This window comes from Armigeres subalbatus, chromosome 1 (assembly GCF_024139115.2).
Source record: "Armigeres subalbatus isolate Guangzhou_Male chromosome 1, GZ_Asu_2, whole genome shotgun sequence".
Taxonomy (NCBI): Eukaryota; Metazoa; Arthropoda; class Insecta; order Diptera; family Culicidae; genus Armigeres; species Armigeres subalbatus.
In genome coordinates, this window is record NC_085139.1 from 47,228,431 (window position 1) to 47,248,688 (window position 20,258).

The following is a 20,258-nucleotide window of genomic DNA, read 5'->3' on the forward strand; positions in this document are numbered from 1 at the left end:
GGCGTTTAGCAATGTGATTGCGCGGTAGTTGCTACAATCCAGCTTATCGCCCTTTTTGTAGATGGGACACACGACACCTTTCATCCACTCCTGCGGCAAAACTTCCTCCTCCCAAATCTTGGTAATGACCCAGTGCAGCGCTCTAGTCAATGCCTCACCACCGTGTTCTCCTGGTAGTTGGTCAACCCCAGGGGCTTTGTTGTTCTTCAGCGGGCCAATCTCCTCCTGGATTTCCTGGAGATCCGGAGCCGGTAGAATTATGTCCTGCGCGCGTTCTCCCAGGTCCATCACCATACCGCCATCTTCGTCTGCCACATCGCCATTCAGGTGTTCTTCGTAGTGCTGTCGCCACCTTTGGACCACCTCACGCTCGTTCGTAAGAAGGTTCCCGTTTATGTCCTTACACATATCAGGCTGTGGCACGTGGCCCTTACGTGAACGGTTTAACTTCTCATAGAACTTTCGTGTGTTATTAGCGCGGTACAGTTGCTCCGTTTCTTCACGGTCTCGATCTTCCTGCTGGCGCTTTTTCCTCCGGAAAATCAAGTTTTGTCTGTTCCGCGCCTGTTTATATCGTGCCTCGTTCGCCCTCGTGCGGTGTTGCTGCAATCTCGCCCATGCTGCATTCTTCTCTTCCACTAACTGCTCACATTTGGCGTCATAACAGTCGTTCCTCTGATCCGGGGCACCGTGCCAAGTGCAGCGATTGTGGTGCTACCAATGGTGGATCGAATATCTCTCCAGCCATCTTCAAGAGACGCTGCGCCTAGCTGCTCTTCCGTTGGAAGTGCCACTTCCAGCTGCTGCGCGTATTCTTGGGCTAGTCTACCATCTTGTAGCCGCCCAATGTTAAGCCGCGGCGTCCGACTTCGACGCGTGTTGTACACCGTCGAGAGTTTTGAGCGCAGACATACTGCAACGAGGTAGTGGTCGGATTCAATATTCGCACTGCGGTAAGTGCGGACGTTCGTGATGTCGGAGAAGAATTTACCGTCGATTAGAACGTGGTCGATTTGGTTTTCCGTTTCTTGGTTAGGTGATCTCCATGTGGCCTTGTGGATATTTTTGCGGGGAAAGAAGGTGCTTCGGACTACCATTCCGCGGGAGGCTGCGAAGTTTATGCATCGTTGGCAGTTGTCATTCGATACGGTGTGCAGACTATCCGGTCCGATGACCGGTCTATACATTTCCTCCCTTCCTACCTGTGCGTTCATGTCACCGATGACGATTTTAACGTCCCACAGTGGGCATCCATCGTATGTCTGCTCCAGCTGTGCGTAGAACGCTTCTTTCTCGTCGTCGGGTCTCCCTTCGTGTGGGCAGTGCACGTTGATGATGCTATAGTTGAAGAAACGGCCTTTAATCCTCAGCTTGCACATCCTTGCGTTGATTGGCTGCCACCCAATCACGCGTTGGCGCATCTTACCCAGCACTATGAAGCCGGTTCCCAGCTCGTTGGCGGTGCCACAGCTTTGGTAGAAGGTAGCCGCTCGATGCCCGCTTTTCCACACTTTCTGTCCTGTCCAGCAAATCTCCTGCAGCGCCACGACGTCGAAGTTGCGGGGATGTAATTCATCGTAGATCATCCTGTCGCAACCTGCGAAACCTAGCGACTTGCAATTCCATGTTCCAAGCTTCCAATCGTGATCCTGTATTCGTCGCCTAGGTCTTTGCCGATTATATCGAGTCGCATTATCTCTTATATTGTTCGTAATGATTGGTTTTCTAGGCGGCTTATTGGGCCTGCGCAAACCTCATGTCTCGTCGTTGGGCCGTCGTGTCAGGGCTGTTTAGCGTCCCACCTAACACCAGGACTTGGGCTTGTGCGCTTTGAGCGGCATACGGTCGCTTTGGTGGGGCCTACTTGCGGATACATGCAGCTTTTTATAGAGGTTTAACAGGGCCCACTGTCAAACCCCACCACATCCTAGGCAAGCCCCACAACTCGCAGATGGCCTGGGGAGGGATCGTCAAGGCCTTGGACATAGTCCCTGTCTACGCAAAGTTATTCTGACTTAAACTTTGAGAAAATGTTGCCTATCACAACCTTTTTGTCTAACCCCTGTATCTTACGCTTCTCTCAGACCGTTTCAGACCATCTCCTCTGAAGGCGTGATTCGATAGAAATAAATCCTTTTACATCTTCGCTCGCTGTTTCCCTCACTACGTGTTTTAGTCTTAGCAGACATATTCGAAAACGTTTCCGGAATTTAGAATTTCTAATGGGCAACGTAGATACTGGAAAAGTTGTTGATACCTTCGATGACCAGATATTGATTTGGAACTAATCACTATCTCTTAAATGGAAGCAATGCACTCTACAATAGTCGAGATCTGTCCTGGCCACGCCCTTGCGAATGCTGAGGAAGGGAAGGATGGTTAGTTGGACAACTACTTAAGAAAGATGCAGAGAACTCTACGACCTCTCATAGGTGCCACGGGGGGTTTTGGGATTGTGTTTAAGGTTATAACAGTAGGAATCGTTTTGGTAGAACGTAAAAAACAGTAAGAACTAAGATTGAGATACAAAGTAGGAAAGGGACGAGCCTAGAATTGAACCCACGACCTCCTGCTTATAAGGCATAAGCGGTAGCTACTACACCACCAAGCTCGTCGTCGCAACAGAAAGGTCGAGAAACGCATATGTGTGCATAGGTGAAACATGTCAAATATTGAAAAGCGAAAGCTATTATTTTGGACTTGTAATGATATCCCACTAAAAACCGAATATTCAATCAACAACTTTGAACGAATATTCAATAATTAGGTCGAAATGTAATCACGCGTTGCAGAAAAAGTGCTTCAAGTACACAAATGAAGCGAGAACTTGCTCGTGATTAGCAATGAAAATCTGAATAATCAATATTGCTTGAATTCTACATTTTGCCCAGAAAAAGTACGATACTTTGACGAACAACTTAGAAGTCATATGAATCAATGCCTACAGAAGAAGTCTATAGAATCTGAATAAGGAAATATTATCATGGTAAAAAAATGAATAATTTGGAATTCCTTCTTCAAACTTTCATAATTGGATAAATTGCATATTGCATTCTTTGCATTCTTTTTCTAGTATCATATTCGAACAGTTACAATAACGTACCGCCGTCGTTTACTTACAAAATAGTAAACAAGTATTTACTTTTTTAGGCAAAGATGAATGATCTGATATGGCTATTGAAATGAAGTTCCGTGGCAAACAATTAACAGTTGGAAGCTGATAAGTTCTGCACCTTTGCTTTAATTTGATCCTGAAGGCGTTTCTCCCGCTAGACAGTTCCAGTTCTTACATGTGATGTGTGCAAAACCATCAATTTATCATGTTCCACGAACTGGGTCGCTGGATACCCGGCAAAACAAGAGAACCCAGAAAAAATGAAACACCTAAGCATTTGCCTGCACTGCTGAGTAAACATTTCACACTTTTACAAAGGAACCGCGCTTTAAAACCATGTATTTTGGCCATCCGCCAGAGGAAGCCCAAAACAAACCCCATGGGACCGGGCACCGAGCGTTTCAACCCGTCCAAAACGATTTCGTGTTTAGCACCGGTATCCATCCATCGACTCGCATCCTTCTCACCGTACGTCTGCTCTAGCATCCCCGTCCGTGCCCGGAGGCTATTGATTTGGGGCGCGAAAGGCGAGAATCCATTCCAAGGGAAATTAGTGCCTTTCGGTAGAACTTCGAAACACCGACAAAACTTTGTGCGGATCAGCCTCCTCGCACGCAAACCTCCGCCACAAACTGAGCGGACGGCAACGCTACAATCATCTGATTTTTTGTTTTGAAGTCCGTTCTCGGTGAAGTCCGTCGCACATCCTACCTGAACGGGCTCTAATTTAAATTTTTCTTGTGCTCCGTACAAGTTTGACCATGAATATTAAGTTCCATTCGGTGCGGGAAACGCTGTACAGTGTTCCATGAGACCAAACTCTGCGTCCAGAATGTTTAGAACATTGGAAAGTAAATTTAGGGATGGTAAAAATCCTACTTCATATATTTTGTTTGTGTTTTTCGTAGCGTAGATATTTTTTAAAACAATACTGAATAAGCGTGAAAATAACTTTGTTAACAACTTCGAATTGTCAACAATTTAAACCTTCAAAATATGTATAAGAAAAGGTACCCAAAAATATGGAATAAACAAAACTTGAATTTTGCGAAAACTACTTCATGAATTTTTGAGCACAGATTTGGTCATACGCAAGCACGGTGTGCCCCATCGGTTGCCTATTCAAACAAATCAAATTAAACTCACTCCCATTCCGTTCACTTCTCGATCGTTGATGATCCATAACCCGCGCGCATGTGAAATCTAATTTCGAAAACGAACGAGAAAACGATCCCTAATTAAAGGGTCGGCGCGGTATAATTTGGATTTTTAATATTTTATTTGTTTGTTTCTAGTGTTATAATTTGTATTTTGCTTGTGATTTCGGATGGTTCTCGAGCGAGCTGCCCCTCTCGTCACTCCACACGAATGACCACCAAGTCCCATACACCTTTTGTAATGTAACGGGTAGTTAGTTACACACGGAATGCCCCAAAAACAACTTTCCACCGCGGCTTCTAATTTAATCAAACGTGCCGACCAGCGGCCATCTCGAGCTCCAGTCTCTGCCTTTCGCCTTTCTAATGATGAATGTTTATTCAACCCGCGGAGAAAAAGGGGTCCGACACTTTATGGGCGCTCAGAATGTGTGGAGAAAAACAAATCACCAATAAATTATGATTAATTTCTTTGGGTCAATCATCGAGGGGGATGGGTGAGCAAAGATTTACACAAGGGGTATCGATTAACTCAACGACGATGGACGAGAGCGAACCGCTCGAAGATACTGCGCCGCGCGTTGTTATTGAAGAGGTAGCACGATACGGCTCATGAGCATGTCGATAATTGTAGGCCGAGTGAGTGGTTTTAATTAGCCATGGACAAACAGGATTAGCACGCATTAGGTTGTAGTGTTGGAATCGGATATGTTTATCGAATGCTTGGCCGTAGAAAAGCCTTAAAAGGAAGTGGCTTGCACAGATCGTGGCTTCAAGGTGAACGTGAGCAAGTTCAAGGAAAATGCAGCATCTGATCGTAATGCGAGCAACTCATGGCTAAATTGCTGGCCGGTTGAAGTGCAAAGCGTCTTGTTGGTAAGTTATGCTATTGATGATCAAGTATCCTACTGCTTAGAGAAATCAGTGCGATAGAAACTCCTGCATTACGCCCTGATGGTGAATAAAATTCATCCGAAAAGAGCATTTAATCGTGGAAATAGTTGCTAAATTGGCCCAAAAGCTTTGTGTGTATAATAATTCATTGTCATGTTTGTGAGTCTTGGAATTGGTGAAGATATTTGATATTAGTGGATCACGAGCAGAGGATACTCACTCACTCACCCGCAAATCAAATATCGTTTTCTCATTAATGAGTTCTTTTTCTCTGCTATCTTCAGCTCAGAAAATTTATCTATTTTGGGACAATAGTTTTGTGCTTGGAGCGAACATACCGTGGGTTATTAAAATCCATACGCTTAAAAGCTGTGAACCGTGGACGGATTTCGAATCAATGGATCATAATCCGTACAGCTATTTTTCAAACTAAATATTTAACCTCAACAGACTGATTGACTAAACTACCACTGTAAATAGTTCAATACGAACCTTAAGATGCGATCCCTTAGATTTGTATTCCGCTTATCTTACGTCATGATTCACAGATTGGAAGTAAAAAACATTTACTGTTGGTGGTATTATGTTTTACACGGAAACAAATGACGACAGAAACTCCGCGTTTGGTGGGTGACGATTTGTTTTTAATTATTGTTTATTTTAATCAGTGCCTACTTTCATCTCATTGACTTAAAAACGTACTGTCAAGTTAATGAACAGGATTAGATAAATTATCATAAAAAACCTTTTAAATTGTCTAATATCTCATGAAGTGGACGGACTTAAGTGCTCTATGGATTTCGGACCCATGGTATAACCTCTACGTATGCTTAATATACGATAATGGTAAAAATGGACAATTTTTCAAATTCATGTATCTTATAAAATGGCGAACTTGGGCAGAATTTTACTCAGAGCTCAAGTTAACACCACTCAATACGGGAGCAACGTACCACTGTCATTTTTTATTATTTCTGCTTTGCTGCATCGCAGCATGCGTGAAATAATAATAATGACAGTTGTGCGATGCTTCCGTTTTGAGTGTGTGCCTTTGAAAACGTGAGTACTTTTGTGTTTGTGAATTCTATGAGTCTTCAAGGACCTTCAGCTAAAGTTCAATAGTGTAATGTATGATGCTTACAGCGGGTGTGAATTCGAAAAACTTGGGACATCTAGGATCTTAGATGTTCCCAGAATCGGAGGAAACTCTCGTTCATCCTGATGCGAAACCACCAAAGTTGTACATTTTTGAGCATTGTCATCTAGCAACCCTTTAACCAGAGATCAGCGGAGTGAAAAACTGTCGAAATGGCAACGTATGAAAGTGCATGAAATTGTGAAAATAATACTGGCATTACTTGAACTTTTTGATTGCTTCTTATGGATGCAAAATGTAAATAACTCAAATTGGAACCGCTTTTGACGGTTCGATTGGAAACAGGATGACGTCTTCGCCGATTTCTTATTGTAGTATTTCTATTGTCACCTGCTTTTGATTTAGGCATGTTAGATTGGGGCTCACTTGGAGGCAATTGCTATGGTTTTTTCAAGGGTCGCTGGCACTGTTTTACTCTTTTCATCGTTGGGCTTCGAGGAACTAGTTTTCTAACTTCAGATTTGTAAATACCCAAGCCGGGTTGCGGATCCCTGCCAATCTAAAGGTTTATCCGAATATCCCGATTATGGATCCGACCATGAAAACACCCGAAACTGTGCCTGTACTTCGAACGCGACTTACCTCTACAAGCGCACGATTGTACTGATGGTTGCAGACGCGGGAAGCGGTAGTGAGTTTCACTCGTGATCAGTGCTACCAACCTTTGCCGACGAATTGACTGTTGACATGTTGACCTGTTTCTCGATATCACATAGGAAGTGAAACTCTACACGGAAGAAAAAAAGTACCCAAAATATAGTATTTTTAAACTTACTTTTGAGTTAAATTTTCTCTTCTCTTTCATCCACTCTTTCTTTTGTTGTCAAAAACAAAAGAGCCAAACAATCCAACGACGCCAGTTCAATACGGGAAGCCAATTTTGAGTTTTATTACCTAAGGTCGAAATTGAGTGAATTAAACTTAAATTTGGGCCAATAAATTTTCCGTTGGGTACTTTTTTAACATGGGAGTAAAGGCAAACTACTTCGACCCTACTTACTCAATTTTGGCTTCCCGTACGGATGTTCGAGGTTGGGTGAATTAAACTCACTATTGGGTAGTTTATTTCTTCCGTGTAAATGGTTAAGATCGATATGTACCACATAAGAGTCAGAGCTACCTTGATTGTCCAGAGAAAGAGACGAGCAGATGGTTTCAGGATCAACTGGTGAAGCGGCCTTACTCAGTATCTCGGCGTAGCTTCATCGAGAGCACTGCTGGTGAGACCGTTTCCGGTGAATTCTCCGATGTGTGTACGTCGACCTGCAAAATTGTGGGTTAACATTAAGAAAAGAGCGTCAAATGTAGTTCCTATCTCACGTTCCATGGGTCGACCGATGACAAAAGAAAGGTTGCGTACTTAGCTTGTAGCCCGGGCACTTTTGTCCTTCTGACATCGGCTAAAGTGAGAAGGTACGCCTCGAGCATCTGTCCACCAGGAGGTGCGACTCAAACAGCGTTTGCCTGGTATCCAGTGGCTGATTCGCAACGCTGTGTCGCGTGAACTATACCTAAGGGGTGATCCCACCAATGCGCTGTAGGATTGCGTGACCCCGGCAAAATAGCTAACTGAAGCCTTTCAAATAACATGAAAAATTAAGAAAGAAGATGAAAAGATTTTTTTTGGCAACCCTGAGATAAATCCTTGATACATTCCGAAAGTACAGCTTGCATACACATTAGAGTGGGGCGTCATGGTCATTTTTTCAAATCAATGGTTTTTCGAAGCCATTCTGGGTCCTGAACAACTTTGCAGAATTTGGGCCCGATTGGTTGCTTCCTCGCTTTCCGCATCGCGTTTGAAGTTTGTATGGAAATTAGTATGGAAGAACGTACATATTTGCATTTCTTCTACTAGAGGTTTCAGTTCATCGTAAACCAAGTGGCACATTGCGTTAAAGTATAACCTAAAGGATCCCGAGAAACTTTGCTGAAGAAGGCACGTTGCTGGAACGTCCACGAAAAAAGTTATAACGCTTGGAAGATTGAGTGTTCAAACCATATGCTAAAAATCGTTTATTCTGCCAGCACTGCCGAACTACGTAGACCACTAATTTAACTGAGTGTTCTTTCAAAATAATTGATCTTATAGGGCTTTAGAGCTAATGGGAGCTATCCGGAATCATTTCACAAAGAAAAAAATTCGACAAAAAGAAAGATGAATTTTGCCCTTCGATATCCATAGGTCGTCCGGTAGTGCTGGCAGAAACATTGATTTCTTGCATATGGTTTGAACAGTCAATTTTGGAAACATAATAACATTTTTTGTAGACCTTCCAGCTACGTACCTTCTTCGGCAAAGTTCTTCGGCATCTTCCAGACTATATGCTAACGTATTGAGTCACGTGATTGATGATAAATTGAAGCCGCTAATTGCAAAAATGTAAAAAAGTACGTTTTCCCATATTAATCTCCATGTAAATTTAAAATGCGATGCGGCATGCGAAGTCGCAACCAATCAAGCCCATATTTTGCACAGTTGATTGGGGTCCCAAAACGATTCAGAAAAACCTTGATCTCACTTGATCGGACGAAGTTTGCGTTTTTCCATACAACTGCGCCCCACTCTAATACACATCATCTGTTTATTGATTTCAAAGCAGCGTACGAAACAAGTTATGCTTATGGTTTTCTGGCAAAAATAATTAGGCTGATTCTTGTAACGTTGGATGGATCAAAATCAAGTGTAAGGGTTTCGGATGAAATTTCGTTATTTGTAACCTAAGATGGATTGAAGCAGGATGATGCACTCTCGAATCTGCTGTACAATTTAGCTTGGGGGAGCCGATTAGGAGAGCTGGTGTGCAAATAAGTGAAACCGTTATCACAATCAATTTGCTTCTGGGCTATGCGGGTGACATCGATATTACCGGGATTAATCGCCGTGCCGTGGAAGACGTTTTTATTTGATTTTATTTGACTTATGATAGTGAAATGGTGCTGGATGGTGGAAATTTTGAAGTTGTAGAAGAATTGGTGTACTTTGAAACTCTAGTAAAGTACGATGTTACCCGCGAGGTGAAAAGGTGTATTGCAACTGCAAATAGGGCTTATTACGGACTTCGTAACCAGCTTAAATCCCGTAGTCTACGAACAAAAACGAAATTCACGCTTTATATTATTCAGATTCTTTCGGTGGCCTTATACGGCCATGAAACATGATCGTTAAAGAAGGCTGTGTGTTGGGTACAAAACTCGCCGGTAAACAAGAGAACGGCATCTGGCGGTGTCGCATGATGTACAAGTTATCTTCTTCTTCGTCTTCTCGTCTTCGTCTTCTGGGTATAATATCCCCACACTGGGACAGAGCCGCCTCGCAGCTTAGTGTTCACTTAAGCACGTCCACAGTTATTAACTGCGAGGTTTCTAAGCCAAGTTACCATTGTTTGCATTCGTATATCATGAGGCTAACACGACGATACTTTTATGCCCAGGGAAGGCGAGACAGTTTTCAATCCGAAAATTGCCTAGACCGGCACCGAGAATCGAACCCAGCCCCCCTCAGCATGGTCTTGCTTTGTAGCCGCGCGTCTTACCGCACGGCAAAATACAAGTTATAAACAAGAGTTTAAAGGACTGGACGTCCACCGCGGCTAAACATTCGGTGGCTACAAGACGGTAGACTAGCTCAAGACTACGCGCAGCACCTGGAAGTGGCACTCCCAACGGAAGAGCACAGTGGCGGTATGGTAATGAACCTATAGGAGCACGCGCGCACCACATACGACTTCCGGCTCCGATAATCCAGAAAATCCAGGAGGAGATCGGCTGGCTGAAAAACAACAAATCGCTTGCAGTTGACCATCTACCAGGAGAGTTGTTTAAACATGGCGGTGAGGCGTTCCACTGGGTCATTACCAAGATTTGGGAGTTGGATGGAAGTGGATGGAAGGTGTCGTGTGTCCCATTTACAAAAAAGGCGATAAGCTGGATTGTAGCAACTACCGTGCAATAACATTGCTGAACGCCGCCTACAAGGTACTCTCCCAAATTTTATGCTCTGACTAACACCAATTGCAAGAGAGTTCGTGGGGCAGTACCAGGCGGGATTCATGGGTGAACGCTCTACCACAGATTAGGAGTTCGCCATACGTCAGGTATTGCAGAAATGCCGCGAATACAACGTGCCCACACATAATCTATTTATCGACTTCAAAGCCGCATATGATACAATCGATCGGGCCAGCCATGGCAGCTAATGCACAAAAAAAAAATCCGGATAAACTGATACGCTTGATCAAGGCGACGATGGATCGGGTGATGTGCGTAGTTCGAGTTTCAGGGGCATTCTCGAGTCCCTTCGAAACGCGTAGAGGGTTACGGCAAGGTGATGGTCTTTCGTGTCTGCTATTCAACATCACTTTGGAGAGAGTAATATGAAGGGCAGGGATTGCCACGAGTGGTACGATTTTCACGAAGTCCGTCCAGTTATGTGGTTTCGCCGACGACATTGGTATCATGGCATGTAACTTTGAGAGGATGGAGGAAGCCTACATCAGAATGAAAAGCGAAGCCAAACGGATTGGACTATAGTCATCAACACGTCGAAGATGAAGTACTTGATAGGAAGAGGTTCAAGAGAGGACAACGTACGCCACCCACCACGAGTTTGTATTGGTGGTGACGGAATCGAGGTGGTTGAAGAATTCGTGTACTTGGGCTAACTGGTGACCGCCGATAACGATACCAGCAGAGAAATTCGGAGGCGCATAGTGGCTGGAAATCGTACGTACTTTGGACTCCGTAAGACGCTCCGATCGAATAGAGTTCGCCGCCGTACCAAACTGACTATCTACAAAACGCTTATAAGACCGGTAGTTCTCTACGGACACGAGACCTGGACGATGCTCGTGGAGGACCAACGCGCACTGGGAGTTTTTGAAAGAAAAGTGTTGCATACCATCTATGGTGGGGTGCAGATGGCGGACGGTACGTGGAGGAGGCGAATGAACCACGAGTTGCATGAGCTGTTGAGAGAACCATCCATCGTTCACACCGCGAAAATCGGAAGACTGCGGTGGGCCGGGCACGTAGCCAGAATGTCGGACAGTAATCCGGTGAAAATGGTTCTCGACAACGATCCGACGGGAACAAGAAGGCGAGGTGCACAGCGGGCAAGGTGGATCGATCAGGTGGAGGACGATTTGCGGACCCTCTGCAGACTGCGTGGTTGGCGAAGTGCAGCCATGGACCGAGCTGAGTGGAGAAGACTTTTATGTATTGCTCAGGCCACTCCGGCCTTAGTCTGCTAATAAATAAAAAAGTGAAGTGAAACACAATAGTTTATACCATTTTTTTTTTCAGCCTTTTCTTTTTTGCCTTTCTCGTATACAAAGTATACGTAAAGGCTATAGGATCACTCCAAAACCGAACTTTTGATAGAAGGCTCGGAGACCCATAGTGTTATATACCAATCGACTCAGCTCGACGAATTGAGGTGATGTCTGTATGTGTGTATGTATGTGTGTGTGTGTGTGTGTGTGTGTGTGTGTGTGTGTGTGTGTGTGTGTGTGTGTGTGTGTGTGTGTGTGTGTGTGTGTGTGTGTGTGTGTGTGTGTGTGTGTGTGTGTGTGTGTGTACAAAAATGTGAGACACACTTTTTGGTACTTAGCATTATTCGATTTGCTCGCAACAAGTTGCAGTCGACGCGGATTGCAGTCTAGTTGTTTGCTATTGAAAATTGGCCCGATCGGTAATTACATTCCAAAGTTATTGAAAAAACATTGGGATTTTTTTTTCAAAAACGAAAAAAAAATTTTTTCAAGGATTGCAGCAATGCATTCAAATGGCCACAAATGCATATGAATTGATGGAAAAAGTAAAATCTATCTCCCTAAAGTGCTCTTTCATGTGTTTTTTTTTTTATTTTTTTAATGTGCGAGAAAGGCACCACCAACGCTAGGTGGATTGATCTGGGTTTTTTGCCTAATTTTATTTTCAATTCATTGCATATTATTCGGCAACTCGGGCGTACAAAAATCATTATGCACAGCACATGTTTCGAAATGAACAAATTGATATGGAATTTGCGAAAAAGAATCCACGTGTCTTGGAGAGACTCGAACCCTAGGAGGTTGAGGGTTCGAGTCCCTCCAAGACCGGTGGATTCTTTTTCGCAAATTCCATATCAATTTGTCCATTTCGAAACATGTGCTGTGCATATGCACGGCCAAGATATTAAACAAAAAAATAATCTTATTTATTTATTATCTAATACATCCATTCATCTCTTAGACTAGGTGTTCCGTGTTTTCTTAACACTATCATCCTTATTTGCTGTGTACACTTTTAGTTATTATTAATACATTTCAATTGCCTCTGGTAGTTAGAATTTTTCCTCTGGTTGAATTGAACCATGTAGGAATTACAATGATTAAAACTTAAACTAAACTTAACCTAACTTATACTAAGGGGTCAAGGAGCTAATCGTTGCAATAGAAGATTGCAACGATTGTTGTCAAAAATTGTAAATTATTTTATTGGATATTTGTTGCAGTGTCTCAATATTAGAAATTCTATGACGTTCATTGGTACTATACCAAGGAGACAACTTCAGAATCAATTTCAAAATTTATTTTGAATCCTCTGGAGTGCCTTCTTTCTAGTATTGCAGCAACTAATCCATATTGGCACAGCATACAACATGGCGGGTCTAAAAATTGTTTGGGAATCAAAAGTTTTGTTCTTAAGACAAAGTTTTGATTTGCTGTTTATAAGTGGATAAAGAGTATAGACACTTAATATATTTGTTTCATTTGGAAGCATTCGGGGAAGTTTTCCATTTTTGCAAGTAAGTGGTGAAAATATCCAAACTTTTTGGCAATCAACTACAAATGACACGAAGGCTTCGCCTTCATTTGTTAAACAAATTAACCAAAAAGGATAAAAAGCTCTCAGGAAGTTTTTTGATTAGTATGTAGAAAATACCATCATCACCAGCGGCTTTCAATTTTTCCTAAATTTTCTAGTAATAGATCTCACTATGTCCAAATTAGTTCCCAACGAAAGGTCAAAAACTTTCTTTTTGATTGAGAATGTCTTCGAAGCTCCTTGTAACCTGATCCTCAAATGGAGTAGTGAGGCCTAGACTAAAATTATGGGCACTCTCGAACTGCTGAGCAAGTTTTTGAGCCTTTTCGCCATTTGTTTATACACTTTTATTCCCCTCTTTAAGCGCTGGAATTAGCTTTTTGGTTCAAAATTTGTTCAGTTAAGCTTACAAAGCTTAAAATGTGATATTCCATGCAGGTTAAGAATTTTGAAATTGCTTCCTTTTGTATTGCAAAGATAATGGAGGAGCTTTTGTCGTTTTGTGCAGTGTCCAGCATGGAAAGATGTGCGGCAGGGGATTATCCTCCCACATTTTTTATAATAATGTATCTGCATATGCTCAGATTTTATATACACAGATAAAAAAAATGTGATTTCAAATATATTTCCATGCACTTATTTGGAGCATTCGAATAAACGCAATATTCAATCAATCTTACTGTTCTTCTAAATCTAAAAATATTTAAATAAATTTTAACTGTGCTTGCTTGTAAAATGCATTAAAATTTAATTGAATATCGAATGCTATTTCATCTGTTTGAATAAGCTGCCAATATACAAGTCATCGAATCTTTAAAACTATTTGCTGTGCATAATTGTTAGTATTTTTTGGGTATATTATAAGAATCATATCGTTTTTATATTGACATTTTATATTGATTGAGCTCCAATTCCAAATCCAATGCGCTATTTATTTCATATATTATGAAGCATGTGTAGCTGAAATAATGTTCAACGTAAGATCTCTTGGATCGGGCGTCGAACTAGTCAACTTCTTATTAGTTATTCATATTATGCTCTGTTAGATAATAAAATAAAAATAAAAACATTCACACACGTCTCGTCTTGAAAACAGTAAATTGAAAACTAATCTGCATTCCGACAAACACGACTGACACGACTCATAATCAATGTTGATGCTTCTGGACCCGCCCACCATCTCATCGTTTGATATTCTTGCTCAGGTTTCGCTTAGCACACACTTTGAGCTTATTTATCTTTCAACCATTCACGGACACCCAAGTGCTGTAATTATACCCAAGCGGATGAAAATTAATTTCACCCAGCGCAGAATAGCACTGTCCAGATATTAATATTCCGCTCACTGATCCGTTGTCCTGAACCGCGTTTAGCAATTAGTCCCCGGCTTTTCGCGGCTTATCTCGAGTCTCGACTACGCGAAGGAGGCGTTCCGGTAATAAGACCGTCGGTGTCCTCCTTCTTTCTGCTTTGCTTCGCCATCTGCCGAGGAGATCCACCGTTGTTGGTGGTATGTTGATGACGGTGTAATGATAAGTGGCATGACAACAGAGGTGAGATTCTGACGAACGGCTGACTCTGATTCTGAAGATATAGATACGACTCGACACGGCAAAATGTTCGCGCAAGTTTAAACAACGACATTGAATGCGACTCAAACTGATTTATCCTACAAATTGCTTCAATGATATTCGTTTCAATCGCACGGTGTGCTAATTGCCAAAGATATCGCACTTTGCTTTTTAAGCTCATTCGAGCGATGGCTACATCAATCATATGAATCCTATAAATCACTCGCTGAAACCAGTATTGGCACTAGGTGTTTTAGAATCTGAATTAAAAAAAAAGTTTTAATTTCTGGATGGAACTTCAAGATTCATCAAGAAGAAAATATTTCGAAATATTATTGGAAATCCATTTACAATCTTCAACATCGGTTAATTGGAAGAGAAATTTAACACAAGAAAAAAAACCTTCTCAGACAATTAAAACATTCCTTGAAACAAGAAAAAACTGCGTGTAAATGTGAGATTCGATTCCTACTTAAGTAGATTGTTTTTTTACGACCACCTAACGCATTACTATCTGTTCGTAGCGTTTTTTAGTTATAGAGGCAGAAGCGTTTACATTCCTGCTCTCTCTCGAAAAAAAAGTCATTACCTCCGTTTCCACATTGCTATTCAATTAAAATGTTTACCATGGAAGACGCTCAACGAAGCTCGGATTTATTGGTTGCTACCTGTTTGCCAGAGAAGCCATTGGCTTTATGATACCAAAATATGATGTACTTGTGCAAAAAATAAAAGCTGTTTGACCATAGTGTGTGGCTTTCGATTTATTGCCTCTTTCTGTAGATTTTTAAAAGCATGGCAATTACTGTGCCTAGCCTAGTCGCAGTTATTAGTTTGATTATTCTGCTTTTTCATTTCGTATCCATGTGCAGCGTGGCAGGATGGACCCGTGTTAAGTTTATAGACGCAATTAAAAGGTTTTCATAAGTCGAGTAAAGTTGTTTTTCTAATTTATGGCAATCACTTTATCTTTCCGGCAGGCAAGAGCAGGTTCGCAATACAATGGAATAAGTTTACTTTATAAGATACAGCATTTTTATCGAAGGAGATGATGTTAAGAGTGGTGAAGATTGAATGTTTACAGTAGCTGTGGCCGAATGATATGGCAGTGTTATAAAATCGACCGCTATGGTCCTAGAGTAAGTGGTGTGCCAATATCACGGTGGCTGCCAAATACCCACTATATTATGATGTGTACTCTCCCTCATTAAAATTTTATCGATCACTGTTTTAAGAGCACTTCAATATATATAACTTCGGTTCACTTACGATTAGAAAAAGAAAATCTAATGGATTCGTACACCGTTTCAAGTTTATTTTTTACCTTCTCTTCCGGAGGTGTTTATAATTTTACACCGTGTAAGCGAGGCCTACGTTACGTTTCACTTTATGCAACTTGAAGAAGTTCCTTAAACAAAAGTTGTAATAAATAGGGAAACGTAGTGTTAGCATAAATTGCTAAATTTGTGAGTATAGTAACGTTTCTTACGAGTAAATAACATACATACATGATGGGCATCGCAAATGCTGGGTAATGCATTGGTGGAAACTATGGCTCTATGCTGACAGGGAAAGGGGATGTTTGCTCCTCTTCGGAGGCTCCACTGCTCCTTTTCAACGCGATGTAGGTAGTGAAACCATCGTGAGGTTACATACTAACGATTCTACATTTACCAAGAATAGCAAAAGTAGAGCAAACAGATGGATTCAACTGCAACAGACCCGGCAACGAATAAGGGACAACAATTGGAAGTCGGATCGTGGGAACTTTGAATGAATCCGCACGTGTTGGACTCCTGGCTTGTGAGCTGCAGAAGTTCGTCGTGAGCGTGGCAACAATCCAGGATACACGATGGCCTAAAACTGGACAAGGACAGAGCAGAACGTGAAGATTGTGGAAGTCGATTAGCGATCGCATTTGCGTGATGATTAAATTCTCCAACTACAGTCTGTTCAGCATTCATGCCCCAACGAACAATAAGACTGATGACAAGAATGACACGTTCTATAAGAGTCTTAATAAGGCATATGGGGAGTGCCCAACACACGATGTCATCGAGGATGCAAACGCGCAGATTTCGGTACGCCATTGGCAGGGAAAGCTTTCATTCCCCTACCAACGGTAATGGACTGTGACTTGTGATCTTTGCTGCTAGAGGGATGACAATCACCAGTACCTATTTCGAACGTAGGAATATCCACAAACAGAAGAGAACAGAACAGAAGACGATTTATCGGCCCAAATCTTGATTCTGAAACACGGAGCGCAAGCTCGTGGGACGGACTACCCAAGAGATCTTGGGTGACGGCGCCGAGGTGAGGTCGTTGGGGGCGGAAGTGATCCTCCAGTGCAAGCACCAAAGTGCCTCATCTGCGCGAGCAAAAAGCAAGCTTGTAACACTTTCGCGTCCAATCAGAGAGACAAACAAGAAGAAGCCATGCAAGTAACACAGCTGAAACCTAACCACTGTGCAACTTCCCAGCAGCTGTTGTGGAAGTCGGTCTCGGAGTCGAGGACCGATGTCGCCCTCCTGTCTGATTCGTTCAACGTCCAGGATGGAGGCTATCTGCACGACGGGACGGTACCCGATCCAAGAGGTGATACATTCCTCTGCTGAGGGAGTCGCGATAGCCAAGATCAATGGTGTGTTCTATTGTAGCTGCTATGCCCCACCAAGGTTGTCATTAGAACAGTTCAACCAGATGATCGACAGGCTATCGTCTGACCTAGTGGGTCGTAAGCCGGTCATCATAGCAGGAGATTTGAACGCTTTGGCAGTGGAGTGGGGTAGCCACTGCACCAATCGAAAACCCTGCCAAGAAATGGCAGACGCCCGGTATATTTACTGGTGGAGTGCCGGGATTGCGGCTTTTCGATCAACCTGTCTCTAGGCTAGACGAAAGATGCAACGTGCCCGCAACGAGGATGAAAGAGCGGACGGCCGGACGGCCGAGCTGCGAAACTGGCCTTTAACCCTTATGTTACCGACAGGGTACCCGGGTACCTTTTTCGTTTTCAAGTGCAATTTTTTTAGGGTTCCAAACATCGCAGGAAATTGAAACTCCGTGACATCTTCCAACTCGGCAAAATTCAGGTTTGGGTGGTATCAAAATTAAAATCTAGTAAGGTGGGGCTTGGGGTATTGCTTCTGAATATTTTTACCCCGTAACGTACCGACAGGGTACCTGGGTACCCAAGTTTTTGGTATGATCGTAACTTTGTCAGTTTTCAACCGATTTGGAGGATTCCGTTTGCTATGGATTCAGATATTCCTCCATAATTCGCCACATAGAACCGATTCGGTTTACCTAGTTACCGGAATTCCGGATTTGCTGGACCATGTCTCAAAAATGGATAAGTTGATGCTATAGAAACCAAATGATGAATTTTTGTATCCTGAGTTACCAGTTTCGTAGAAATTTCGAGGATTATGATTTCACAACGTATTAGGACTACCTGATCATTTGGTTTCGGAATGTACAGCCCGGAATAAGTTCCCGTGGGCCCTATAGTGGCCACAAATTTATTTAGAAGAAACCTTTACAATAAGGGTATCAACATTTTTGGAATTGTCCCGGAAACATGTTTTCCATGTAGTTCGGACCAAAGGATGGATATCAACCGGAACAGGTTCCCGGAGGGCCTAAAGTGGCCACAAACTTATTTAGAAGAAACGCTGGCAATATGGGTATCCAAATTCTTGGAATTGTTCCGGAAACATGTCATCCATGTAGTTGACAGTAGTAGTCAAACAGGCTGGAAAATCAATTGATGATAACCAACTAGGCGTTATGACGCGTCTCTCCCAGTCAGGTAAGATGGCTTTAATAAAACCAACCACCCTTTTGGGATTTGTGGTCCAAACCTCTTCCGGTTGCATGTATGCACCATTTAAGAATTTGGACCTTCGTTTACATATTATTTATTTATTTATTCAGACTAAGGCCGAAGTGGCCTGCGCGGTATATAAGAGTCTTCTCCATTCGGCTCGGTACATGGCTACACGTCGCCAACCACGCAGTCTACGGAGGGTCCGCAAGTCATCTTCCACCTGATCGATCCACCTTGCCCGCTGCGCACCTCGCCTTCTTGTGCCCGTCGGATCGTTGTCGAGAACCATTTTCACCGGGTTGATGTCCGACATTCTAGCTACGTGCCCGGCCCACCGCAGTCGTCCGATTTTCGCGGTGTGAACGATGGATGGTTCTCCCAACAGCTGATGCAACTCGTGGTTCATTCGCCTCCTCCACGTACCGTCCGCCATCTGCACCCCACCATAGATGGTACGCAGCACTTTCCTTTCGAAAACTCCAAGTGCGCGTTGGTCCTCCACGAGCATCGTCCAGGTCTCGTGTCCATAGAGGACTACCGGTCTAATAAGCGTTTTGTAGATTGTCAGTTTGGTACGGCGGCGAACTCTATTCGATCGGAGCGTCTTGCGGAGTCCAAAGTACGTTAGATTTCCAGCCACTATGCGTCTCCGAATTTCTCTGCTGGTGTTATTTTCGGCAGTCACCAGCGAGCCCAAGTACACGAATTCTTCTACCACCTCGATTTCGTCACCACCGATGCAAACTCGCGGTGGGTGGCTCACATTGTCTTCTCTTAAACCTCTTCCTATCATTTACTTCGTTTTCGACGTGTTGATGACTAGTCCGATCCGCTTAGCTTCCCTCTTCAGTCTGATGTAGGCTTCCTCCATCTTCTCAAAGTTACGTGCCATAATATCTATGTCATCGGCGAAGCCAACAGCTGGACGGACTTATTGAAAATTGTACCACTCGTGTTAATCCCTGCTCTTCGTATTACCCCTTCCAAAGCGATGTTGAATAGCATACACGAAAGACCATCACTTTGCCGTACCCCTCTGCGGATTTCGAAGGGACTCGAGAATGCCCCTGAAACTTGAACTACGCACATCACCAGATCCATCGTCGTCTTGATCAACCGTATCAGTTTATCCGGAAATCCATTTTCGAGCATAAGTTGCCATAGCTGGTCTCGATCAATTGTATCATATGCGGCTTTGAAGTCGATAAATAGATGATGTGTGGGCACGTTGTATTCGCGGCATTTCTGCAATACCTGACGTACGGCGAATACCTGGTCTGATGAGCGTTCACCCATAAATCCCGCCTGGTACTGCCCCACGAACTCTCTTGCAATTGGTATTAGTCGGTGGCATAGAATTTGGGAGAGTACCTTGTAGGCGGCGTTCAGCAATGTGATTGCGCGGTAGTTGCTACAATCCAGCTTATCGCCCTTTTTGTAGATGGGACACACGACACCTCCCATCCACTCCTGCGGCAAAACTTCCTCCTCCCAAATCTTGGTAATGACGCAGTGCAGCGCTCTAGCCAGTACCTCACCACCGTGTTTAAATAGCTCTCCTTGTAGTTGGTCAACCCCAGGGGCTTTGCTGTTTTTCAGCCGGCCGATCTCCTCCTGGATTTCCTGGAGATTCGGAGCCGGAAGTCGCATGTCCTGCGCGCGTGCTCATAGGTTCATTACCATACTGCCACCGTTGTCTGCCATATCGCCATTCAGGTGCTCT